This window comes from Schistocerca gregaria, chromosome 5 (assembly GCF_023897955.1).
Source record: "Schistocerca gregaria isolate iqSchGreg1 chromosome 5, iqSchGreg1.2, whole genome shotgun sequence".
NCBI classification, from domain to species: Eukaryota; Metazoa; Arthropoda; class Insecta; order Orthoptera; family Acrididae; genus Schistocerca; species Schistocerca gregaria.
This window is the reverse complement of record NC_064924.1, coordinates 12,905,524-12,933,200: the sequence shown is the minus strand read 5'-3', so window position 1 is coordinate 12,933,200 and position 27,677 is coordinate 12,905,524.

Below are 27,677 nucleotides of genomic sequence, written 5' to 3'. Positions count from 1 at the left end.
GAGTTAGAAATCTTCACTCCACTTTGAAAGGTCACTAGTCATTGGTTACTGCCTTTTTGCAATGAGTATATGGAATTTTATATAATTGAAGGCAAATGACGTAAGTGCCCTGTTGCTCCTTTCATGTTTTCTTGTTGAGTTTGCCAAACTGTAACAACCCTGTTAGTGGTTCACTGCAGAAAGTTCAAATAAGTTTATAGTAAAATTAATGAAGTTTCTGAATGCAGTGACACACAAAATTGTGTCTGTGGGCTTAAGTACATGCGATATTTACATTTACTAAATATTCCTGTCCAGGAAATTATGTATTTGAAAAAGCTACAGGTGATTTTTTTAACATATATAATTTGAAAAATAAGCACCCACAGTATTACAGGAACCATGAAAGCAAAGCTCAGAAGGTGAAAATGACATTTGTACCTTTCTGTAACACTATATCCAGAAGTATGTAACAAAAGACGTTGTTTTTCCGTGAGGATTGTTAATGCATGTGGGGTCTTTATGCTTTTTTCTGGAGTTGAGAAAAAACAGGCAGTTTTGTCATTTAACAGTAAATCTTGCTGTGGACGGTCGGAGCTTGAAAGCCACGGGCACGTGTTACAGAAAGGAACATTTCAAAGCAGCTGCTGGTGACAGACTGCAGGGCCTGAGAATTTCTCCCACAGTGTGCACACAGTGCTTTCGGTCGACCAACACGAGAAACGGCCTACCTGGACCTACCTCTTGCCATAGAAGAGGCCGTGTGCGCGAGAGAAATCTAGGTCGATCCCTTAGCGTGTTACGACAGCATCGTAAATGCCCTTTGTGGACAACGCTGGCGGCTATAAAAATTCGCGACCTCCATGTTCACCATGGACACCACGCTGTTGAAGAAACCATCAGGTGGTGTCTCCCCTTGGCCTGCAGAGCTTTTCGTAAAGCCTCAGGCCTTCGAAACAATTTTACAAGGATGGTTGGTTAGTTGGTTTGTGGGGTTGAAGGGACCAGACTGCAAAGGTCATCGGTCCCTTTTTCCATAACCATGAAACATCCGCAAGGAATAAAAACAAGCAACGGAGTGGACAACGGACGACACAGAACAAGAAAAACACAGACAAAGAGCAGAAAAAAGGAAATAAAAGACACACTAGAAACCCCAATCTAAAACCGTTGGCCAAAGGTCAGACTTAACACACAAACGAGACAAACCCTCTGCTCGAATAAAAGTAAGGCTGCCATTGCAGTGTCATCCGTTAGAAGTTCAGGGAACGTATCAGGCAGCTCAAACATCTGCCTGAGGGCAGTAAATGCGGACAGTCCTACAAAATGTAGACCGCTGCCAACGCCGATCCACAGCGACATAGAGGTGGGTCCGTCAGTCAGGTGTGGCCAATGCTTAGCCGGCAGAGAACAACTGAGTCCTTGCGAGAGGCTCGCACAGAAAAGTGCTACACACCTTTAGTCTCCTTGATCACCCGAAGCACCCGAAGTTTGTTGGGTGAAGGTAAGGTGTGACATTCATCACCACAGGTACTAAGGACTTTCCGCCGCAATATTGACTGGAGATCACACTCCGAAAGGTCAGTCTCCAGGGTCAGTTCACTGACAGCCATTTTGGCCAGCTTGTCAACACGTTCATTACCCGGGACGCCGGCATGAGCCGGGATCCACACAAAAAGCACAGAGCGGCTGCAATGGGGAAGAGCATGGATGGAATCCTGGATAGCCATCACCAGACGAGAGCGAGGAACACACTTGTCGATAGCTCGTAAATCGCTCAGGGAGTCACTATAGATGACGATGGACTCACCTGAGCAGGAGCGGTTATACTCTACGGCGCGAAAAATGGCTATAAGCTCCGCAGTGAAAACACTGCAGCCAATCAGCAATGAGCGTTGTTCAGATATATCCCCAAGAGTAAAAGCATAACCAACTCGACCAACAACCATCGAACAGTCGGTATAGACTGCAGCAGAGCCGGGAAACACGGTGTGGTGTGCATACTGCAAGACCTTCGGTACACACACCATCAGATTATTTGACTTGTCGCTCTAACGAAGTAGGCGAGTGTCTGCAGTATGTCTCATGGTCTTATCGTGGCGTGTTTATCTTCTGCCGTTAGGTCAGACGATAGAAATGCCACTTACACGTTTAGAGTAGCAGGTTGACAGTGACCAACTTTAAACAGAACTTGATTAATTTTCACACCCATTTATTAAAATAAGAAAAATCATAGATATTACGTAACTTGATTCTGGATGCTGTTTACAATTCACAATTTGAAGTTCCTTTGGTCTTGGTACATTAATCTTATTCTCACATATCTCTGATACTTGACAAAGTGTCTATACATTTATCTTCATGGCTATGTACAGGAATATGGTAATCTTATAAGGCGCAGACTGAAACTTAAGTATAGACTGGTACAGACAAATGTAGAACTCATACAGATTGACTAATCGGAGGTCTGTACACTCGTTACAATACCTCGTGCGTTCACGTATCACTGCTCGAGTGTGACCCGTGAGGAGAAAAGGTTCTACGTTAGCAGCAATCTCATTGGCTGCGTTACATATGAATATGCGGATCGGCGGAGGCAGAATTTGGTCCGTCTCTATGGCAACGCCATCTCGTAGTAAGGACACGGACGAGTGCTGCGCCTGCGCTGTTGTGTTTAGCAGGGCTCTAGTGGGAAAGTTGTGCACGCGCTGACTACGCGGAACTATGTACACAACAGGGGTATACGTATATGGGCTCGAAAAAGAGCTGGGAGAGGGAAAAGCTGAAGCACAGAGAGAAGAGACCGGACGCAAATCGCAGTCACATTCCCTGACCGTGGCCGCCATTCCAGATGATAGACTACCGAGTGCACACGCAGCATAAGCAGGCAGTAGGCTGCCGACAGGACCTGTGCGGGAAGTTCCAGTTGATAGTCAGATCCCCCAGTCAAAGGTGGGGGTCAAGCAGCCGCAACGCGGAAGGCGAAGCCCAACTGCAGGCCATGCTCCCATAATCGAGACAGGACTGAATCAACGCCTGATACAGTCGTAGAAGGGAAGACCGATTAGCGCTTCAGCTGGTGTGACTCAAGCAACGAAGAGCGGTAAGATGCCAGCACGTTTGTTTAGGCTACCAAATATGAGGGAGCCCAGTGAACAATCCGAGAAACCGATGCGTCTCCACCACAGCAATAGGTTAGCGTGAACAGAGCAACACCGGTAGAAACGCAGGACGCAAGCCGAAAACTGGAAGCCGTGCGTTACAGCGGAAGACTGCGCCCTGCAGCTGCTGTACAGCAACTGCAATGTCAATGGAGCTGTAGTATAGGCAAAAGTCATCAGCATGCAAAGAAGCTGATACGGACATTCCCACAGCATTGACAGCAACTAAATAGAGGCAGACACTCGAGACAGGACCCCATTCTCCTGGACTCCGGACGAACTATGCGAAGGACTAACTTGCACGCAGACGGAACGAAGCGACAGAAAATTTTGAATTAAGATTGGGAGTGGGCCACTAAGACATCAACCATGAAGCGTAGTGTGGAATTGATGTCGCCATGTTGTATCGTATGCCTTCCGCATGTCAAAAAAGACGGCAACCAGATGTTGATTTGAGCAAAGACCATACGGATGGCAGACTCCAGGCAGATAAGATTACTTTGGATTAGTATGCGCTGGTTATATTAACGTATCAAAAGAAAAGAGAAATAACATCTCGAAGCTAGTCGACATAAACGTTTTCTGGGTATGGTATCTCGTCGTAATGTATAAAACTACTGCTACTAGAGAAAAAGCAACGGTTGCAGCGGCCTTCTTCTGGGTCTACTGGCGCGTTCTAGCTATGCAGTGTCCCTTATACTTTGTTGTTGCTGTTCACTGCGCATGCAATTACGACATAATTTTAAAAGATTCAAAATTATGTCGTAATGGCAAGCGCAGTGCGCAGTAACAATACAATATAAGGGACACTGCATAGCTAGAACGCACCAGTAGACCCAGAAGAAGGTCGGTGCAACCGTTGGTTTTTCACTGAAAGTAGTATTTTTTTACATTATGACGCGGTACCCTACCCAGAAAACTTTTATGTCGACAGACTCTGGCCGCAGAAGCCTACGCAATCATATCTCGAAGCTAATAAAAGAAAGGAAAGTTTTTCACACTTCTCAAAAGACGCTGAGGCGACATAAGTAGTGGAATAGCGATACGCACATATAAAAATGGTGACAGTATCGCGTACACAAGATATAAAGGGTCCTCGGGTTGGCGGAGCTGTCATTTGTACTCAGGTGATTCATGAGAAAAGATGTTCGACTGATTATGGCCGCACTATGAGAATTGATGGACCTTGAACGCAGAATGGTAATTAGAGCTAGACGCATGGAAAAATCCATTTGAGAAATCATTAGGGAATTTCATATTCCGAGTTTCACATTGTCAAGAGTGTGCCGAGAATACCACATTTCAGGCGTTACGTCTCACAACGGAAATCGCAGTGGTCGACGCCCTCCACTTAACGATCGAAAACAGCGGTGTCTGCGTAGGGTAGTCAGTGATAACAGACAAGAAACACTACAGGAAATAACAGCAAAAAACAAAGTGGGACGTATCCGTCAGGACAGTGCGGCGCAGTTTGACGCGAGTGCCTTTTCTGATACAATGACATCGCCTGCAGTGCCTCTCCTCGGCTCGTGACCATAGACGACTGGAAGGCCGTGGCCTGATCAGATGAGTCCCGCTAACATGTGGTAAGAGCTGATGGTAGGGTTCAAGTGTGCCACAGAACCCACAAAGCTATGGCTCCAAGTTGTTGGCAAGGCATTGTACCGGCGGTGTCTCTATAATAGTGGCGGCTTTGTTTACGTGGAATGGGCTCGTTGATTTGGTCCAATTGAACCGATCGTTGTCTGGAAATGGTTATTTTTGGCTACTTGTAGGCCATTTGCTGCCATTCATGGACTTTATCTTCCCAAAGAACGATGGAATTTTCATGGATGACAATGTGCCATGTCAACGGGTCAGAGTGGTTCGCTGTTGGTTTAAAGAACATTCTGGACAATCCGAGCCACCGATATCGCCCTACACGAATCCTATGGAACATTTATGGGACACAATCGAGAGGTCAGTTCGGGCACAAAATCCACACTGGCAGCACTTTCGCAATTACGGACGGCTATAAAGGCAGCATGGATTAGTATTTCTGCATAGGAACTTCCAAAGTCTTGTTGAGTTCAGGGCACGTCGAGTTGCTGCATTACTGCGGGCAACAGGATGACCGGCATGATATCAGAAGATATGTGATAGCTTTTGTCACCTCAGTGTAATTCTGAAAATGGCCTGAGATAGAAGGTAAGCAGGTCTCGTGTATACACACACAGACTGAAAAGAACATGCACAGCTGAAACTACAGCAGTGTATCATACTGTGCTCATGTAGAACATCTCCATAGTATTATTTATACACATAAAAGAATACCATAGACTGGACATTGTTTCTTCAGATCTACAAAACGTACAGAGTAAACGATAGTATAAATCATGACATTTTTAATTTATCACCAAGTGGTACTGTAATCAATACAGAGGCATTACAGTTACATAACGATATAAGCAGAGCCGTCGGTAGGACCAATCAAGTTTCAAACTTGTAAGTATTAATTAAATCTGCTTATCAAGAAGTGTTAAACACAGGACACAGTTACCAATGGTGAAGAAAAAAAATTCTGACGACGTCCTGCCGTTGCTGGGGAGGCTTGCGTCCCTCGAAGATACAGATCGCCGTACCGTAGGTGCAACCACAACGGAGGGGTATCTGTTGAGAGGCCACACAAACGTGTGCTTCCTGAAGATGGGCAGCAGCCTTTTCAGAAGTTGCAGGGGGAACAGTCTGGATGATTGACTGATGTGACCTTGTAACATCAACCAAAACGGCCCTATGCCTAGGTACTGCGTATGGCTGAAGGCAAGAGGAAACCATAGTGGTAATTTATCCCAAGGGCATGCAGCTCTACTGTATGGTTAAATGAGGATGGCATCCTCTTGGGCAAAATATTCCAGAGGTAAAATAATTCCCCATTCGTATCTCCAGGTGGGGACTACTAAGGATGATGTCATCAGGAGAAACAAAACTGACATTCCAAGGATCGCAGGGCGTGATGTCAGATCCCTTAGATTGGCACGTGGGTATGAATATTTGAAAAGAGAAATGTATACGTTAGTGTTAGAACAGGACTTGTGATCAGGTGCCTATAGCGTTATAAATACAAAATCATATAGGAGTAATGCAGGAGTAGGTTTAGTAATGAATATATAAATAGGGGTTGCGAACTAGCTACCATGAACAGCATAGTGAAAGCATTATTGTAGCGAAGATAGACATGAAGGCGATACCCACCACAGTAGTACAAGTTTGTATGTCAACTAGCTCCACAGACTGTGAAAAGACTGAAGAAATGTATAATGAGGTAAAAGGAATTATTTAGATAGTTAAGGGAGACGAAAATTGAATAGTCATGGGGGACTGGAATTCCATAGTAGGAAAAGGAACAGAGGGAAAAATAGGTGCACATGGACTGGGGGAAAGGAACGAAACACGAAGCCGCATGGTAGAATTTTGGACGGAGCGTAATTTGATCACAGCTATCACTCGCTTTAAGAATTATGAAAGAAGAATCTAAGCGTGAAAAAGACATTGAGACAGTGAAAGGTTCCAGATTGATTACATAATGGTCTATACAAGGGAGATGTACTTCAAGGCAGTATTATGGAAATTGAAGAGGAGGTAGATGAGATGGTGAGATACTGCTTCAAGAATTTCTACATCTACATCTACATCCATACTCCGCAAGCCACCTGACGGTGTGTGGCGGATGGTACCTTCAGTACCTCTATCGGTTCTCCCTTCTATTCCAGTCTCGTATTGTTCGTGGAAAGGACTGTCGGTATGCCTCTGTGTGGGCTCTAATATCTCTGATTTTATTCTCATGGCCTCTTCGCGAGATATACGTAGGAGGGAGCAATATACTGCTTGACTCTTCGGTGAAGGTATGTTCTCGAAACTTCAACAAAAGCCCGTACCGAGCTACTGAGTGCCTCTCCTGCAGAGTCTTCCACTGGAGTTTATCTATCATCTCCGTAACGCTTTCGTAATTACTAAATGATCCTGTAACGAAGCGCGCTGCTCTCCGTTGGTTCTTCTCTATCTCTTCTATCAACCCTATCTGATACGGATCCCACACTGCTGAGCAATATTCAAGCAGTGGGTGAACAAGCGTATTGTAACCTACTTCCTTTGTTTTCGGATTACATTTCCTTAGGATTCTTCCAATGAATCTCAGTCTGGCATCTGCTTTACCGACGATCAACTTTACATGATCATTCCATTTTAAATCACTCCTAAAGCGTACTCCCAGATAATTTATGGAATTAACTGCTTCCAGTTGCTGGCCTGCTGTTTTGTGGCTAAATGATAAGGGATCTATATTTCTATGTATTCGCAGCACATTACACTTGTCTACATTGAGATTCAATTGCCATTCCCTGCACCATGCGTCAATTCGCTGCAGATCCTCCTGTATTTCAGTACAATTTTCCATTGTTACAACCTCTCGATATACCACAGCCTCGGTGAACTTCCGATGTCATCCACAAGGTCATTTATGTATATTGTGAATTGGAACGGTCCTAAGACACTCCCCTGTGGCACACCTGAAATCACTCGTACTTCGAAAGACTTCTCTCCATTGAGAATGACATGCTGCGTTCTGTTATCTAGGAGCTCTTCAATCCAATCACACAATTTGTCTGATAGTCCATAGGCTCTTACTTTGTTCATTAAACGACTGTGGAGAGCTGTATCGAACGCCTTGCGGGAGTCAAGAAACATGGCATCTACCTGGGAATCTGTGTCCATGGCCCTCTGAGTCTCGTACACAAATAGCGCGAGCTGGGTTTCACACGATCGTCTTTTTCGAAACCCATGCTGATTCCTACAGAGTAGATTACTAGTTTCCAGAAAAGTCACTATATTCGAACATAATACGTGTTCCAAAATTCTACAACTGATCGACGTTAGAGACATAGGTCTATAGTTCTGCACATCTATTCGACGTCCCTTCTTGAAAACGGGGATGACCTGTGCCCTTTTCCAATCCTTTGAAACGCTACGCTCTTCTAGAGACCTACGGTACACCACTGCAAGAGGGGTAGGGGGGGGGGCAAGTTCCTTCGGGTACTCTATGTAAAATCGAACTGGTATCCCATCAGGTCCAGCGGCCTTTCCTCTTTTGAGCGATTTTAATTGTTTCTCTATCCCTCTGTCGTCTATTTCACTATCTACCATTTTCTTATCTGTGCGACAATCTAGAGAAGGAACTAGTACTGAAAGACATAAGTAGAAACAAGGCCCCAGTAGTAGACAACACTCCTTTAGAACTACTGATAGCCTTGGGAGAGCCAGCCATGACAAAACTCTACCGCCTGTGAACAAGATGCATCCGACAGGCGAAATACCCTTATACTTCAAGCAGAGTGTAATAATTCTAATTACCAGGAAAGGAGGTGCTGACAGGTGTGAAAATTACCGAACTATCAGTTTAATAAGACACGGTTGCAAAATATTAACACTAATTCTTCACAGAAGAATGGAAAACTGGCAGAAGCGCCCTAGAGGAAATTAGTTTGAATTCTGAAAAATGTATGATCCTACAACTTCCCACAAAACATAAATTAAGAAAAGGCAAACCTACAATTATAGAATTTTTGGACTTAGAGACAGGGGTGAAATACATAGAGAGCAAAGGCTATTTACAATTTTTACAGAAACCAGGTAGCAGAACAGTCGAGGGACATGAAAGGGAAGCAGTGGCTGAGAAGGAAGTGAGATGGTGTTGTAATCTATCCCCGATGTTATTCACTGTGTATGCCGAGGAAACAGCAAAGGAAACAAAAGAAAAATATGGAACAGGAATTAAAATCCAGGGGGAAGCAAAAAAATAAATAAAAATTGAGGTTTGCCGATGACATTCTAATTCTGTCAGAGGTGGCAAAGGACGTGGAAGAACAATTGAAATTAATGGACAATGTCTTGAAAGGAGGATACAAGATGAACATTGAAACGTCCCCTTAGGAAAATCATAAATTACTGTGCTGGTAAACCTCTTATGTTATTTGATTTACAAACAGCTTAGAAAAACTCAACGTACTCAGAAAGTTTTCTCTTTACTGATTCTGATCATCACTAAACTCACACACAATATTTTAGCGCAACGCAATCTGACTTTCAATAATCCCCACAAAAGTGGCCCTAACCAACAATAACCTTTACCTTTCATGAATCACTTACCTCACAAAAATCTTCGTTACTCGAACTACTGCAATACAGAGAGCGCCAATACTGCCAGCTAAATAAAAGGTTCAAACTACTGAAGGCACTAACTACTGATAGGCATAGTTAGCAAATGAAAGATTTTGATAGAGAACAAACAATGTATTGACCTTAAGAGTGTTCAGAAGTCATAATATACACTCCTGGAAATTGAAATAAGAACATCGTGAATTCATTGTCCCAGGAAGGGGAAACTTTATTGACACATTCCTGGGGTCAGATACATCACATGATCACACTGACAGAACCACAGGCACATAGACACAGGCAACAGAGCATGCACAATGTCGGCACTAGTACAGTGTATATCCACCTTTCGCAGCAATGCAGGCTGCTATTCTCCCATGGAGACGATCGTAGAGATGCTGGATGTAGTCCTGTGGAACGGCTTGCCATGCCATTTCCACCTGGCGCCTCAGTTGGACCAGCGTTCGTGCTGGACGTGCAGACCGCGTGAGACGACGCTTCATCAAGTCCCAAACATGCTCAATGGGGGACAGATCCGGAGATCTTGCTGGTCAGGGTAGTTGACTTACACCTTCTAGAGCACGTTGGGTGGCACGGAATACATGCGGACGTGCATTGTCCTGTTGGAACAGCAAGTTCCCTTGCCGGTCTAGGAATGGTAGAACGATGGGTTCGATGACGGTTTGGATGTACCGTGCACTATTCAGTGTCCCCTCGACGATCACCAGAGGTGTACGGCCAGTGTAGGAGATCGCTCCCCACACCATGATGCCGGGTGTTGGCCCTGTGTGCCTCGGTCGTATGCAGTCCTGATTGTGGCGCTCACCTACACGGCGCCAAACACGCATACGACCATCATTGGTACCAAGTCAGAAGCGACTCTTATCGCTGAAGACGACACGTCTCCATTCGTCCCTCCATTCACGCCTGTCGCGACACCACTGGAGGCGGGCTGCACGATGTTGGGGTGTGAGCGGAAGACGGCCTAACGGTGTGCGGGACCGTAGCCCAGCTTCATGGAGACGGTTGCGAATGGTCCTCCCCGATACCCCAGGAGCAACAGTGTCCCTAATTTGCTGGGAAGTGGCGGTGCGGTCCCCTACGGCAGTGCGTAGGATCCTACGGTCTTGGCGTGCATCCGTGCGTCGCTCCGGTCCGGTCCCAGGTCGACGGGCACGTGCACCATCCGCCGACCACTGGCGACAACATCGATGTACTGTGGAGACCTCACGCCCCACGTGTTGAGCAATTCGGCGGTACGTCCACCCGGCCTCCCGCATTCCCACTATACGCCCTCGCTCAAAGTCCGTCAACTGCACATACGGTTCACGTCCACGCTGTCGAGGCATGCTACCAGTGTTAAAGACTGCGATGGAGCTCCGTATGCCACGGCAAACTGGCTGACACTGACGGCGGCGGTGCACAAATGCTGCGCAGCTAGCGCTATTCGACGGCCAACAACGCGGTTCCTGTTGTGTCCGCTGTGCCGTGCGTGTGATCATTGCTTGTACAGCCCTCTCGCAGCGTCCGGAGCAAGTATGGTGGGTCTGACACACCGGTGTCGATGTGTTCTTTTTTCCATTTCCAGGAGTGTATATAATGACATCCGGTCTTACAAATTTCCTTTTTCTTCCGGACGCACGTCCATATCGTCCGCTTTCAAAGCTCTGTCATTTCTCTTCCCACATCCACCACTGCTGGCGGCTCACCTCCAACTGCGCAACGCTACGTGCTGTTACATTCCAGCTGCCCAACACTACACAAGCGAATATTCTAACAATGAGTCCAACCAACCGCAGACGTCACGCAGCACAGTCAGTGATTTTCATGCAGAGCGCTACTTGGGGTTACCAACATAAGAACCTAAACAGCCTACTCACAACATCAAGAGAAGAGAAACGACGATAGTGGAATGTAGTCGAATTAAATCAGGTAATGCTTAGGGAATTAGGCAAGGAAATTAGACACTTAAAATAGTAGATGAGGTTTGCTATTTCGACCGAAAAATAACAGATGATGGCTGAGGATATAAAACGTAGACTAGCAAGAAAAGCATTTCTGAGGAGAGAACGTTTTTAAGATCGAGCACACATTTAAGTGTTAGAAGGTCTTTCCCGAAAGTATTTGCCTGGAGAGCAATGAAACATGGACGATAAACAGATTAGACAAGAAGATGTAGTGCTACGAAAGAATGCTGAAGATGAGATTGGTGGATCATCTAACTAATGAGTAGGTGCTGAATAAAACTGGGGAGAAAAGAAATTTGTGCCACAACCAGACTAGAAACAGGGATCGGTTGGTAGGAGACATCAAGAGATCACGAATTTAGTACTGGAACGAAGCGAAGGAAGTAAAAATCGTAGAGGGAGACCAAGAGACGAATAGAGTAAGCTGATTCAGGAGCATGCAGGTTGCAGTAGCTAGTCGGAGATGAAGAGAAATGTACAGGATAGAGTAGCATGGACCGAAGACCAGAACAGCAACATGATAACATTGCATATAGCTGAAACATTAAGACCACAGAAACAAAATTTCGGTGTGATTTACTACAAAAGTGATAGTTTGTACACAACAAACATTCTACCGTTCACATCAGTTTTAAGGAAAAGGAAAAATTTAGAACATTCTGTAATTTTCAACGGAATCGTCACGACGACGCTCTTGTACAAAACATTCTCGGACTTCTTGCCGCGTCAGCCTTATTAAACATATGAGCTTTCGGCGGTTATCACCATCACCTTTGCCAAGAGCAGTTGACTGCAGCGCTCTCCTTTATTGAGATTCGATTCCCCCCGAAGGGGACGGGCTGGCAGCAGCTTACTATGTCGCTCTTCAGCCTACAGACTTTGTATGAATAAGACGAAGAGAATAAATTATAAAAACAGGCGATAAATCGGAGACTTAAATAGAAACATGGATAAAAAATTGTGGAAACTTAAAACATAGAACAAAGGGGTGATGATGCTAATAAAATACATACGAAGCAGACAAGTAAAATAATAGACAGACAATTAACAAAAAAAAAAAAAACAAAAAAAACACGGCGACAGTCTGCTTTCTGTTCGCAAAAGACGTAAAAGTCACACCCACGGACAGCATGGTTTCTGTTCACAACACTAGAAAGACGAACAACACTGAATATTCATTGGAACACTGCACTAAAAAGTTGGCAAATGTGACATACCACAGCAGAGAGCAGGTGGGGGAAACTGGACAGATGATGGAAAAGTAAAAAGGGGGGGGGGGGGGGGAAGGAGGAATAGCGAAGCGGGCTGCTGCTGTGGTGGCCTTATATAGCCCGTTGACGGCTTCTGATTGATCGTGCACGTCAGCATGATGTCATGCAGCCATAGGTAGTGTCAATGGTTGCGTTGGTGCCGCCGCCGCAGGCGTCAGGAGTTCGCTTCCACGCGGTACGGGGGTTATATCCTGTGTCCCGGTTCGAGTTCCTCATGCGCATTCTAATTCCCACAGCTTCTTTAAAATGGAATCCCTGTATGTTGAATACCGGGACAAAAGGTCTGTTTCTTTAAATAGTATTTTGTATTCATTTGTGAGTCTGTGCTTGCCAACTGCTGCTTTTTTAAATTCCCGAATTTTAACCTGTGTCCTGCACAGCGTTCGTAAATTGTGTGGATGGAGAGACCAGTGTCGTAGCTCCTTCAATCACAGTGGACATTATAAATTCCGGAGAGGCTGAGGCGCAGTATCTCCTTTATCCTCTTAGGTGGTTGACAAGTAGGTTTTATCCCTAGTTTTCTGAAGACTATGCTTATTTTCCTAGACAGCAAGGCGCATAGTAGGTGGCTCATCACACGATTTGTCAAAGATAAAATGAACGTACATGAAATTGAGCCAAATTTGATACGTCTTCCTCAAAATTTACTGAATTTTAGTAGGTGGTGCTCATAACATGCTGGAACAACTTTTTAGTTTCGAGAGAAAAGAGGTCTCTAACAGTGACAATGTTTCCTCCATAGGATAGAGAAATCACATCCAGGTAGGTTAAAATATAGTTTGCGCCAACCCTGATTTCTTCGACTTTTCTCAACGAGCTTGCAAAGAGCTTTTAATGTAATGTTCACAGCAGCAAATTCTGAGAGTCTACAACCTGGTCAGAACCAATAGCACTATTGGTAAGTCTCAATGCAACATCTCGTTGGATTTTTGTTGGTCTGTACAGCATGGACGGCCTCTGTGGCTGAGCTGTTCTAGGCGCTTCAGTCTGGAACCGCGCGACCGCTACGGTCGCAGGTTCGAATCCTGCTTCGGGCATGGATGTGTGTGATGTCCTTAGGTTAGTTAGGTTTAAGTAGTTCTAAGTTATAGGGGACTAATGACCTCATATGTTAAGTCCCATAGCGCTCAGAGCCATTTGAACCGTTTTTGTACAGCATGGCATGTCTAGCAGCTTGACCCCTTTTTGTGATTCGAGTTCTTATAGAATTGCTGCTGCTGTTACATGCAGAGCTAACATATCTACCTAACTACTCAACATAACAGGAAGGAAATTTGGAAATTTGTGGTAAGTTCCTATGGGACGAAACTGCTAAGGTCATCGGTGCCTAGGCTTACACACTACTTAATCTAACTTAACATTACTTACGCTAAGCACAACACACACACCCATCCCCGACGATGGACTCGAACCTCCGACGGGGGGAGCCGAATAACAGGAAGTTAGTTGCTCTACGTAACATCTAGTTCCAGAACATTAGCAAGAATATAGGAAGTTAAGTCTGTCCAATGACTTAGTTACATACAGTGATGAGCGAAACATTACGATTAGTGTGCACAACGACTGTTAACACTCGAAGTGCGTTGCTGGCATGGAACGTTGTGATGAAAGTGGATAAGCGGAACAGACGTGTGGGGAATTACTGCAGCACCGATACTGATCGGGAGTGATAGTTATGGCCCAGTCCTTTGAACGATCATCTAGGATACGGTCGCCTGATTGCTCGCTGTTATCGTGAGCATCTGTGGAAAATGGTTGAAGGATGGTGAAACCACTAGTAGACGGCAGTGCGTTCGAAGCTGACGCCTCGTCAAAGAACACGGAGGTGGGAGGCCGGTCTCCTTAGTGAAGCAGGGCAGGCGATGCAGCACCGTGCTGGCGTAGGCGCGGGTGTCTCGGCCGCACACTGCTGAGCGTGGCGCTCCGCGGCAGGCGGTCCCTGTGTACTCCAATCCTGACCCAACGGCATCGTAAGTTACGATCGTCGTGAAACAACGAAAAAGTGTCGCCTGACCGGATCAATCAACTCCCGGTCATTTCGTAGAGTTCGTTATTGTACAGTACAGATAATCTAACTGCACAACACTTGAATATTTTAGGTACATGTTTGCGCCTGATGAATTTAACTCTAGCATGGCCTCAGTGTACATATCAACTATGTTGACATGTTGCGCTGGCATTCGAATGACAATTTGAATATGGGAAGGGTCGTACTCAACCGTCATCCTGTTCTTTGTACTGTACAGCCCATGATGCAGCTCGTACATTCTTATTCATATGGCGAATACTGAACGTTAGAGCAACCACAGCAAAGTCATTATCCGGGTCCAGATGCACAGTTATTCGTTTAGACCGACACCCAGTAACGTTTATATGCTTGTGAACAGTAGTGCTTGTCTCCAGTTCTGCGAGCAGTTCCAGTGGTGTTGACGTTGTCGCTGCTGTGGATGATGCGGCGTACAGTTGAACAAAGGCGGCCGCTGCAGCGGCGGTGGAGCCTACTTGAAAGACGGCGGGCCCGCTAAGCCGCGAAGCCCGCAGGGGAGCCGGCGAAGCTGAGTCAGTGTGTCTGGCACTGCGTGGCTGTCCTCATCCAGCGCCACGCGGGCAGGGCTGCGCTTCACTGCCGGAACAGTGACCAAACATAAGACGGAATGTTTGTTAATGACAATAGTAATAATTACATTATTATTGTTATTCATAGATCCTTACTTCCGTTGTTATTCCACTTGTGCCGGGGGGAGGTGACTAATCTTTGCTTCTCGCTGTGAAGATCAGACCTCCAATGACGGGTGGCTCGGGCTGCTGGATCCGTAATATAATAAAGGGAGGGTGTGAGGTTACAAGGGATATTGTAATAGTATAACCAATTTGCTGGATGTGAAAATGTATACTGTCGAATAACAGTTGGGCTGTAGTAAGCATAAGTCAATATATTTAAGGAGTCACCGTCTTGATAAAGAGAGTCTAAACATCCATGGTGGTGTCTGTCTGTTCTATATCGTGTCTCCCTACTACTTTCGCGCAACGACGCTCTGAGCGTGTATTTTAGGGAATTAACTACTTTGAATCTGGGACCTGTTGCTGGTAAGGAGACGCCAGACCACACATGACATGTAGAATTCAGAAGAGTTCAGTGAGACTAGCGATGATATAACCAAATACTTAATGATCTTAGCGTCAGCTCCACTGCACTCCCTGTAAAAGAATCTTAATACTAACTAAATATAGTGGAAGGGGTTCGAGGCTTTCCTATTTTTAGTTAGCTGGTAAAATAACGTCGAAAAGCAGTTAAGTTTACCATTGGAAATTTATTCTAATCATAAAACATCGTTTATAAATTGCACTATTGATAAAAAGAAATGTTTTAATACAGGATGGTAAAAACCAACTGCGTTCAACTAAATTGTGAACGAATATTCCCTGAGTGGGTTTCCAAGTTCTACAATGGATCGAAGGATGACCTATGCCATATCACATCTATAATGTAGGTTTAATTTGAGTTTCACAAAAGAGAAAACTATCAAAATGGTCTACAGTGACCCTCAATTATCTTTAATAACTTATCTAACTTGTAAATTACAGTGGCTGATGTGTCTTCTCAATAACTATATAAAAGAAAATCATCGCGTTTCAGATCTGTTCTTCAAGTGGCAAATGTGAACACCATGAGTTTTAATTAACGATCGACACTAGTATTACGCAAAAAGGGGGTGTAACAGATGAGACTTCTGCAGTTCCGAGTGAAGCCTTATGCGCTCAAAAATGCGGCATCGCGTGCGTTCATTACCTTGTCGGTGTTTAGGCAGCGTCAGGGCAGCGGCGGGCAGCACAGCTCCGCTCACATCGCCATCACGGAAGCAACTCTCTCCTAACTTCTCCTTACTACAATTTACCGAAGTTGGTTTAAAAAAACTATCTGGCTGTGTTTTCATCTGACCAATCAGGGTCTCAATGTTAACCTTAAGCTCCGCCTACAAAAATTCTGACTATCCAATGAGAAACGTTATACTTTTCGTGGTGGGGCAATGTTTTTAAAGTTTGCAACGTAACAGAGACGCTAAAAAGTCTCACGCTAAAACCTGCAGCTGGTGTGGTCCTTTTAGAATTATAGTAAGATCTATACTGTTCTTCTGGAGGGCTCTATCTTTTAACATGGGCTGGGGGGTGGTCCTTGACGTACCTGAGACACGAAAAAGTCTCACGATAAAACGTGCGGGTGGTAGTCTTAGAGGTAGGCTGCCGACGTGGGTGTCCATCCCGTCCCTTATCTCTGCTCTCGGCTTCTGTTCTCGTTTCTCCCCTCGGAACTGCGTCGGTCTCACGGTGGGAAGGTACAACATGCATTTAGGCATTCTTGTGTTAGTCTGTGGTATTCCATTTGCTCACTCGTTACACGTATTACTTTGGTTAATTTAATGTCACGATTTATTCGGAGTTATGTGACATACTACTGGATTTGCTTATCCTGTCAGGGTTTTCATGGAAGCTGTTGGATTTGCCTGACACCTTACAAGCAATATATTTATAAAGTCACCGTCTTGATAAAGAGAGGAGGCGACATATAACACTTTCACATTGAATTACTTAGTTACATAATTGCCTATGTCTCAGTGCATAACATGGTACATATGTTAATAATGTAAGATGTGCTTGTCTTGGTAATCATTGGATTTGCTGGGTATCCGATCACTGAAATAGGAGTACTCCATAAAGATAAGAGCTCTTCAAAATAGTTCAAAACTCATATTTAAAGCATAGTAGCAGGGATAATAGTTTGGACATTAAAGAACATGTTTTATATAAAAATTAAGTTGTAAGGATGTTTGAGAACCTCTGCATAATAAGTTATTGTCTTTTATTGTGAAGGTACTGTTCAGTTTTCGATCTATGTAGAGCAAAATGAGTATTTCGTATGCCACACCTTTTAGGCGAAGACGTGATTAAACAAAAGAAGAGGGCTGAAACTGACAAAAAGTGGAGTGCCCTTAAATATGTAAATAATCTGATGATTGTCTACAAAATAATATAAGGTATTTAGTTTTACGTATTTCGATATTGTAACATTGTAATTGCATGATGGCCATGTTTAGGAATAATATATTTGACTAATGCAGAGTCACGTGACCGGACACAGGACAGAGGATAGTGGACAAAGGTCGAGGTCTTTTGATCGTGGTCCATCGGTGCAGCTAAGAGCCGCCGGCATAGTATCACGTGGCAATCAGTTTGTTTTATGAATGTGCTTTAGAAAAATAAAAATGTTTTCATTCTAAACTGTTGTCGGTGTAAATCATTTGTGAACGATCGTGATTTAGACAAATACTTGACTTCATTCAGTGCTGTACTTAGGCTGGCTATTTACTCAATATAGGGCGCAAATGGAACTGTGCTCTTTTGCAGACAAGTCATGATAAAAGGTCGTGTACAAGCCCGAGTGTAGTTGCAAAGGGAGGGAAGAAATGGATTCCTATTGATCCATTGGGTTTTCCGCTATTCTGTTGTGTTGTGGCTGAGATGGGATTACCAGCATATGACAAAATTGCCTGGGCGATTTCCCCGAGTGACATTGGTCTTTTCCTTGTGTGTACCCAAGGGAGAGGGAGCCCAAGTGAGTAACCTGGCATGGGGTGTCCTCTTCAGCGTAACCTGATACTCGAGGTCAAGGTCAGCCCATACCCACAGAGATAAAGTACTCAGTGCAAGCTTGGCTATGTAATTATTAGCATTTTAGCTGAGGTGCACGAACTAGGTATGAGTAATGCCGCAGACATTGTATATATGAAAGTTGTGCAGCAGGTGAAGTTCCCAGTCTCGTAAAATTGGAAATAGCCTAGAGTAGGATTAAATGAAGTGTGCAATGGAATTTTGAGTGAAAAATGAAGATGATAATGAAATAATTAATAATAACAGAAAATGATATGGAGGGAGGAATGGTAAAAAGGAAAACGATGGTAATTTTTTCTCTGTCGCGCCACCGAGCCTCTTTTCTAACCTGTGCGTGCGCCTGAGTTAAATGGAAACGTCACTGCTAGCTTACACAGGAAGCATTAGGGAAGGCAGGCGGGAGCCAGGAACACGTCGCGCCACAAGAAACCACGGGCGGACTGTGCCGGTGCAGCAGGAGCCTCCGGCGGGCCACGCACTGCCGTCAGCCACCACACATTCGAGCCCAGCCGGGGCTGGGACACAGCCGACACGGCGCAAGGGCCGCGCACAGACCTTCAGCGGCGAGCTGAGGGCGCCGGGCCTCGCTCCGCGCCTCAGCTCCACTGTCGCCTGCGTGGCGCACAGAGACGTCCTGTCCAGACGAGAGTCAGTGCTCAAATTGTCTCCCACATCGTTTATATACAAAAGGAACAACACTTCCTTGGGACACACAGAAATCCCTTCTGTTTACTCGATGACTTTCCGTCAAATATTACGAACTGTCACCTCTCTGAAAGGAAATCACGAATCCAGTCGTATAACTAGACAGTATTCCATAAGAACGCAATTTGATTGCATACGGTTTGTGAGGTACGGTCTCAAAGGAGAGCTGGAAAGCTAGAAATACGGAATGAATTTGAAATCCCTTGTCGACAGCACTGAATACTTCGTCTGAGCAAGGAGGTAGTTGTGTTTCACATGAACGATGTTCAAATACAATGTATGTTCCAAAATCCTGCTGTATACCGATGTAAATGATATAACTCTGTAATTTAGTGAGTTACTTTCTTGAATATTGGAGTGACCCACGCAACTTTCCAGTCTTTGGGTACGGATCTTTCGTCGGGCGAGCAAGATTAACGAACGACGTAGATTCGAAAAAAGTCGAATACATATAGCGGTACTTCCTGTTCCACCACTTGTGTGATTGTTTACACCACTTGTGTGATTGTTTAGGCACCGTGGAACCAATCTTCATCTCAAACTCGGCCTCGGATCCGAAGACAGTTTGACAGACATGCTTCCAATAATTCGGTTTCACCTTATGCTGTTGTCATTACACTTCGTATCCTTCAGCCGTGCATGCTCATTAGCTGGTAGGCACACTCTCTTTTGGCTGCTTGTGAGAAAATGGCAGCCAGTGCCAGACGGTCACCCGCGCAGCCCCTCATGCAGGGTTGTTACCGCGCAAAGTGTCTGGGCGGCTGGTCGCCCCCCCCCCCCCCCCCCCGACAGACGCCCCTGCTGATTTTATACCCCCCCCCCCCCCCCGGTCCCCTCTTGTCGCGGTCCTCCCTCCTCCTCCCTCAAATTAAACCGGAACAGCCCGCGAGTCGCAGAGTAATTGCCGATCCGTGCCCCGGCCTTTGGGATTTAATAACGGGCCAGCAGCGTCTGTCAGCCGGGAACTTGGCTGTCGTTCGCTACCTGTCCCGAGCCGCCGGCGCTCCATCGACCGAGAGCCCGCCCTTGAGGGCCGCGCGCCCGCTAATACCCCGTCTGCAAACAGCCACAGCCGGGCACGAACCGCGCTCTGGCAGGTGGGCGCGCGCAGACTCTGAGGGGCCGCCTGCGCCGCGGTCGTCCCTAGAGTCTGCTGCAACAGGTAATGTCTCCGGGAGGGGCTCCTCGGGAGCAGGTAAAGCGAACAAGGAACCCACCTCAACATCCACTTCCACAACTTCCTCAGCAAATCGTTCCTCTTCTCTTACAATTAGTCCTTTTAGTCATCACCTCTTTACTGAATTCTCTCTTAAAGGCAATGCGAATTACGAAGGGTAATCATTAAGTTTTTATCAACTCAACGAAATAATGTCACATAGTTAAATTTTTGGTCTCCATCTTCCTGGCACATTACAACTGTGTACTGGACCACGATTCGAACCTGGGACCTTTGCCTTTCCTACACAAATCTTCTGTTGACTGAACTATCCAGGAACCCCTCATGATCCGCTTTCATAGCGTTCCTTTCGGCAGTACATTTCACCTTCTTTCCAATCTTCACAGAAATTCTCCTGTGCACCTTGTGGGAGTAACATTCCTGGAAGAAAGGATATTGCGGGTAATAGGCTTAACCACAGCCCGTGGCGGCCGTTTCCGTAACGAATTTCAACTCTGCAGTGTACTGTGTGCTAATTTCGACCATCGTGACGTATTTAAAGGATGCGATGGACTGGGAGTCGGCCCCTACCTCGGGGAATTGTTCCTCCGAAACCGGAGTGAAAATCCATTCTGGATGCCTTGGCCTGTTTTCAGGTTCATGTTCTCAGTCCTGGCAAACATATCGAAATCCTCTTCCCACAATATCTCAGTAGACCGCTAGAGGACGAAAACCTAAATGGTGCGGCCCATTGACAGAGCGAAGTATCGTGCGGGAATTGGTTGCAGTAATCCGCAGCCGGCCGGGGTGGCCGAGCGGTTCTAGGCGTTACAGTCTGGAACCGCGTGGCATCTACGGTCGCAGATTCGAATCCTGCCTCGGGCATGGATGTGTGTGATGTCCTTAGGTTAGTTAGGTATAAGTAGTTCTGAGTTCTAGGGGACTGGTGACCTCAGAAGTTAAGTCCCATAGTGCTCAGAGCCATTTGGGCCATTTTAGTAATCTGGACGGTACAGCACTAGGGTCCCACTGTGGTCGAACAGGTCTGAATGACTGGGAAGCAAGTGGCAGACCGTCTCCGTGTGAAGACCTGGGCCTCGCAAGAGACCGGTGAAGAGCGGTGTGTCACAATGGAAGCGGCAGGTCTGGGTGGATATCAGTCGCAGGTAGTAGTCCTGAATGCTTTGCGCGACATTTTGAGCAGCCGAAGGGAACTGCATACCCCGTAATAGTCCTTGATTTGCTCCCAAAACAAAATATCATTGTTTATACCAAATCACATGCGTTAAGTGGATAGGCGTGAAAAAGAGGTAATTTTCGTGATTTTTTTCAGATAAGATATGAAGTAATGCTAAATCTGGTGATATAGTTTTATTCCTCGCGCGTATATCTTGAAGAATTCATTTTCTGCGTCCACATCGGACGCTCCCTGTAACCGCTGCACCAGGTGCCAGACCCCTTGCACCTGCAACATTGGTCGTCAGTGGGAGTTTCCGAACTCCTGCTATTGCACCCAGAACAAAATAAATTTATATAACCCATTTTCAACATAGTTACTATTAGCATACTGCAGTGAATTCTAGAAATTGTTCGCTGCTGTCTGACATTAAATGACGAGTAGATGATTAAAAAGATTTCCCGCACTAAGAGCGAGCAGTCAATTGGTATCAATAATTGAATGAAATCAATTACAAAGAATACGAAATTAAGGGGTTGATGTATCGAGGTAAAAGGATTGCTTAGATGATTTAAACATGAAAGAAATTTATTCATTTCGCTGCTGTTGAAACAAAGCGAAGAAAAATAACAAATGTAGGGTCGATTTGACTGGACGTGCACACAGATCAGTTATTAAGGGGAAGGATAGGGGGGACGAATCGTCTCACCGTCATTCGTTATCGTTTGTCGTTTACCGCTGCGGCGGCAGGCGCTGCGTCGCCTAGGAGCTGTGCAGCGTGAGTTGGCTACCCTCAACAGCAATCGCAGCTTTGCCCAGGTACGATCTCCACCACTATCTGCCCCTTGTCAGGTGCGTGTCCCAAGCTGTCGGGGATGGATGGGAGAGATCCCATGTCCTCTGGTTTCCACGCCATCTCTCCGATTGCCCCCTTTTTCGCTCCTCATCCATTTTTTAGCTCAACTCCTCTTCGAAATTTTATTCCTTTTGCCTTTTTAATTGGCGAACAAAATTTTCAATGCAGTCCAATGACAGATCGCTGTTTCGTGGCCACGCCTCTCCGTGCAATGTGGAAATTTCCAGTCTGGCGTGGGGTGGTGTGTGCCTCGGGAATTGGCATCTTTCTCATGATTTCACGTTCTTACGGGTGTTTTTCTCCAATCAGAGGTTGTTGTGACAGCAGCTATCTCTGCATGAGGCCTGGGCAGACTCATGTTTGCGCTTCGTCTCAGAGTCTGCTGGCGTCCGTGATTTATAAGAAACGTCCTCACAGTCGAGAAAACATCTTCTTGAGAACGCTGACTTCTTTCACACGCCTCCCTGCACGAGCTCTCTGCACTTTGTGCAAGCTGGTCCCTGTGCCCCTGGGGTGCTGGAGTTGTCGGCACATCCCTGCTTTGTAAGGCAGGTAAAACGAATGCCGCCAGATCATAACCCGCATGCTTTCACGAGCACACTCTTGCCGTTTCGTTCTGATGACTCCAGGTGTCCGCCAGTTGTCGGCATGCTTGTCATTATGTAAGTCTGTAGGCTTTCGTGGCCGTTGTCACAGAAGTTAAAATCTTCTGGGTTATTAGGCCACGTCAGTGTTCTAGCTGTAGTGGACACCAAAAGATCCTGAGGAAAATCTCAGCAGAGGGGTCGAAACGTCGAACATTTTAGAAAAATGGTTCAAATGGCTCTGAGTACTATGGGACTTGATATCTGTGGTCATCAGTCCCCTAAAACTTAGAACTACTTAAACCTAACTAACCTAAGGACATCATACAACACCCAGTCATCACGAGGCAGAGAAAATCCCTGACCTCGCCGGGAACCGAAGCCGGGAACCGAAGCCGGGAACCGGGGCGCGGGAAGTGAGAACGCTACCGCACGACCACGAGCTGCGGACGAACAGTTTAGAAGAAACATGACGTGGCCTAATAACCCAGAACTTTAATGCTTCTCATTGTCAGACAGGCCCTTCGCAACGTGTCCCTTCTCGTGCTTCCGCCTGGCTTCCCAGTGTGTGTTCGCAGAACGGCTGCAGTCTCCTCTCCTCGGGTGCTCGCTGTAGGGCGTCTGGCTCCCTTCTCCTCCTCGGCCGCTGGCGCTGCGAGTTGCACGGCCAGAGTTATCACAATACGCACTAAAATCGAAAAATATTGAGGGGCAACGAAATGGTGACGCGTTGATACTTGAACTAACTTATGCTAAGAACAACATACACACCCATGCCCGAGGGAGGACTTGAACCACCAGGAGGAAGGGCCGCACAATCCATGACATGGTGCCTCAAACCGTGCGGCCACTACGCGCAGTGTGCTGAAACATATGTCGGTTTCGTCGCCCACGTAACCGAGACGGAAGGGTGCACCGGAAACAAACTTTCAAAAATATTGCAAAACTTGTAATGTTGTCGCTTTAATTTGTTATGTGAAAAGCGGTGCTGATAGACAATAGAGCGGTTTAAAAGCTGTGAGCTATCTGAGGAAGTTAACCTTGCATTACTGCGCAACTGTTTTTTTACCAGGTATCCAGTCTAGCTTACCAAAGTTCCAACAAGACTAACATTAATTATAATCTTTTAATAGTCATACGAAAACCGGTGATACATATATAAAAAAGAGAATTTAAATAAAAAGAAATAAATCAGTTTATATTTGGAAATTTATTTTAACATTGATCATTGAAATTTCAGCATATTAAACTTGTCATAACTAAGCTGGTGCCTTATTTAGGATTGTGAAAATGTGAGTTTGTAATCTTACGGAACACATCAAATAGGGAGCCAAGATTGGGAGACTGCGTACAACACTACATTCATAAAATAACACACGAAGAACATTGAAACATATGCAAGAGGAAGTTAACCACAACCAACCGATTCAATTTTCACCTAAAGAAGTTACATTCGTAGCGCAATCCTGTCCGTCATGTAATTGCCAGACACTGGTATACTAAATTCATACTAACTCTCTGTGAAATCTTCCCGAAAGGAATAGCTGAGGGCTACTTTGATGATTACACCGCATGCTTCACGTGGTCAAGTTGGTTTACACAAATAGTATAACTCCACAATAATTTTGATAATTAAAATAAATTAGATCGAAAAGCAATTTACAAAAGAAAAACTTCGAACTGGTTACTATCGTCTTACTATTAACCTGATGGGTCAAACAATTGTATAAGCACGTGGTACTGGTCTCACAAAGTACACCCCACGTGGGTTGAACATAAAGAAAAGTTGCTATACTGAAAAATATTGTTAAGGCGAGACGTTATAATCTCACGCACATTCGCATTTAAGATGGATAATCTTAGTTAGAGTTACTGATCAACACGTGGTTCCACTTTACTCACAAAGTAGTGACAAAGCAACCACTGGAAAATATTCTGAAGTTCACACTCGAAATACACTGCGTTGCAATTTAAGATAACATTAGATATTTTAGAGCTAAACCTGACCTGAAATAAAGTTGATTAAATTTTCAGTTAGGCTGAACTTAAGAAATCCATTGTCCTACGGACTTAGCAGACACGCGCTTAGCCGGAGATCTTACCACTTCAGACGCTCGCCGCGGACAGACTGACCTGCGCTCCTACCAAGGGTGCTTCCGTATACAAAACGGAAGTGGCCAGAGGGGCAGCTTCCTATACCAACATGACAAGGGACGGACAGAACCATACTAAGGATAGAAACCTCTTTGCTTTTAGAAAGCATAGCTACCTGTTCCGACGTTGGTCCTACTGTTCTCTAGCAGACAGGGTTGTCTGCTACCCTCAAGCATGCAACTAGAAATACATTTGCTCATTCAGCCTCTCACACAGAAGGGAAAGGGGATGACAGTATCTTATCATATACAGTACACAAAAGAAAGCGGATGTAGGTTCCGTATGAGACTGTGTGACATGAATTGCATAAAACTGTGTTTTAAAGTGTAGTAGTGTGACAATCGTTCTTGTTTATGTGTAAAAGTAACACATTTCACTGCTCAGTCTCCTCCCAGATAGTCAGAAACACCACAGTAAATTTAGAAAAGGGATTTATGCCGTAAATGGCAACGGATTTAAGAAATTAACATGAAAGGAATCCAACAGAGACCTTTCAAACTGTTACGTATGCTGATAAAGAATTTAGAACACTGCCTTTTAATTTCGATGAAAACTGTATGTTCCATTCTATCAATGTGAAAAATATGGTTTCGAGAAAAACGCATTAGAGTTTAGAGCTATATTTATAATAGTGAACTTAAAAATACTTCTAGTGAGCGATTTATACATCATAGAGTAAACCTTCCAGATCCGAAAGAAGGTCCTCCCCCATGTTCCCTGTTGCCACGCTGCTCCTGTATGCGTTTCTAGCAGCCTCTGTCATCCGCGGCCCTGCTCGCTCGATACGCTTCGCGAGCGCTACTGTGCAGAAGTTGTAACAGGCTGGTCCGATCTCAAGTTCGAATACGTTCATAATTTCCCTAACACCTATCAGGCCGTCGTCAACAGTACACGTTGCCGCAATCGACGCGATATCTACTAGTTTTTTCCGGCTGTGTATGCTTTTCAGAGACAATTATTCACAAATCGCTTCGTAGCTCGATAACGGTGTTTCAGATGAATTTGGGGTGAGCATTGCTATGAGGGAGACATCCCAGTGAACATTTTAAGCACAAAAAATCGTTTTCTTTTAAAATGTTGAAACAGGATTTCCCGATTAATAGGCGTCTCCAGAACCAGGCCTGTGCCTCAAGAAATCACGTTACGTTTTCCTTTTCTCCATCTTTCAGAGCCTTACACTTCTACGAGGTGCATTCAAGTTCTAAGGCCTCCGATTTTTTTTTCTCCGGTCTGGAAAGAGATATAAACATGCGCATTGTTTTAAAATGAGGCCGCGTTCATTGTCACCGTACGGCAGATGGAATTTTACCATCAGCGGCGAGAATTAGAACTGTTTTAAATACTTAAAATAGCGACGTTTACCTTACTTGAACAGTGTGCAATCATTCGTTTTCTAAATTTGCGTGGTGTGAAACCAATTGAAATTCATCGACAGTTGAAGGAGACATGTGGTGATGGAGTTATGGATGTGTCGAAAGTGCGTTCGTGAGGGTGACAGTTTAATGAAGGCAGAACATCGTGTGACAACAAACCGAAACAACCTCGGGCTCGCACAAGGCGGTCTGACGACATGATCGAGAAAGGGGAGAAAATTGTTTTGGGGGATCGCCGAATGACTGTTGAACAGATCGCCTCCAGAGTTGGCATTTCTGTGAGATCTGTGCACACAATCCTGCATGACGACCTGAAAATGCGAAAAGTGTCATCCAGGTGGGTGCCACGAATGCTGACGGACGACCACATTGCTGCCAAGCAATGTTGACTCGCAACGACAGCATGAATGGGACTTTATTTCGTCAGTTGTGACAATGGATGAGACGTGGATGCCATTTGCAATCCAGAAACAAAGCGCCAGTCAGCTCAATGGAAGCACACAGATTCACAGCCACCAAAAAAATTTCGGGTAAACGCCAGTGCTGAAAAAATGATGGTGTCCATGTTCTGGGACAGCGAGGGCGTAATCCTTACCCATTGCGTTCCAAAGGGGCACTACGGTAACACGTGCATCCTAAGAAAATGTTTTGAAGAACAAATTCCTTCCTGCACTGCGACAAAAACGTCCGGGAAGGGCTGCGCGTGTGCTGTTTCACCAAGAGAACGCACCCGCACATCGAGCTAACGTTACGCAACAGTTTCTTCGTGATAACAACTTTGAAGTGATTCCTCATGCTCGCTACTCACCTGACCTCGCTCCTAGTGAGTTTTGGCTTTTTCCAACAATGAAAGACACTCTCCGTGGCCGCACATTCACCAGCCGTGCTGCTATTGCCTCAGCGATTTTCCAGTGGTCAAAACAGATTCCTAAGAAGATGATGTTGATGATGATGATGATGATGATGACGATGGATGATGAGAGAAGGGAGAGGGTGAGAGCCGGTTCCGGCAGGCGGCCTGCTTCTCACGATTAGCAACGAGGAAAACCGCCAGGCTTGACGTCTCCATCCGACGGGCGGAACACCACCAGTTGAGACACATGTCCTCAATTCGTGACACACCGCACAGAGGTCTGCTACGTAAACCTCTACACTGTCCCAAAGTCTGGTGAACAGGAAGTTTACATCACAACCTCGTCACTGCTGGCAGTGACGAAATACTGGCAGTAAAAATTTTCTCCACCACCAGGATTCGAACCGGCTTATGTCTGAGTCGAGTGCCACAAAACTGGTTCATACATTATGTGTGATTATTACCACAGTAACAAACAAAATCAAAGAGGACGCTCTCCAGGCGAAGGATAATAATGTGCAATTATCATCAATAACAAACCAAACATAAATGGAATTAAAAACGTCGTCCTGACGAAAACAAAAC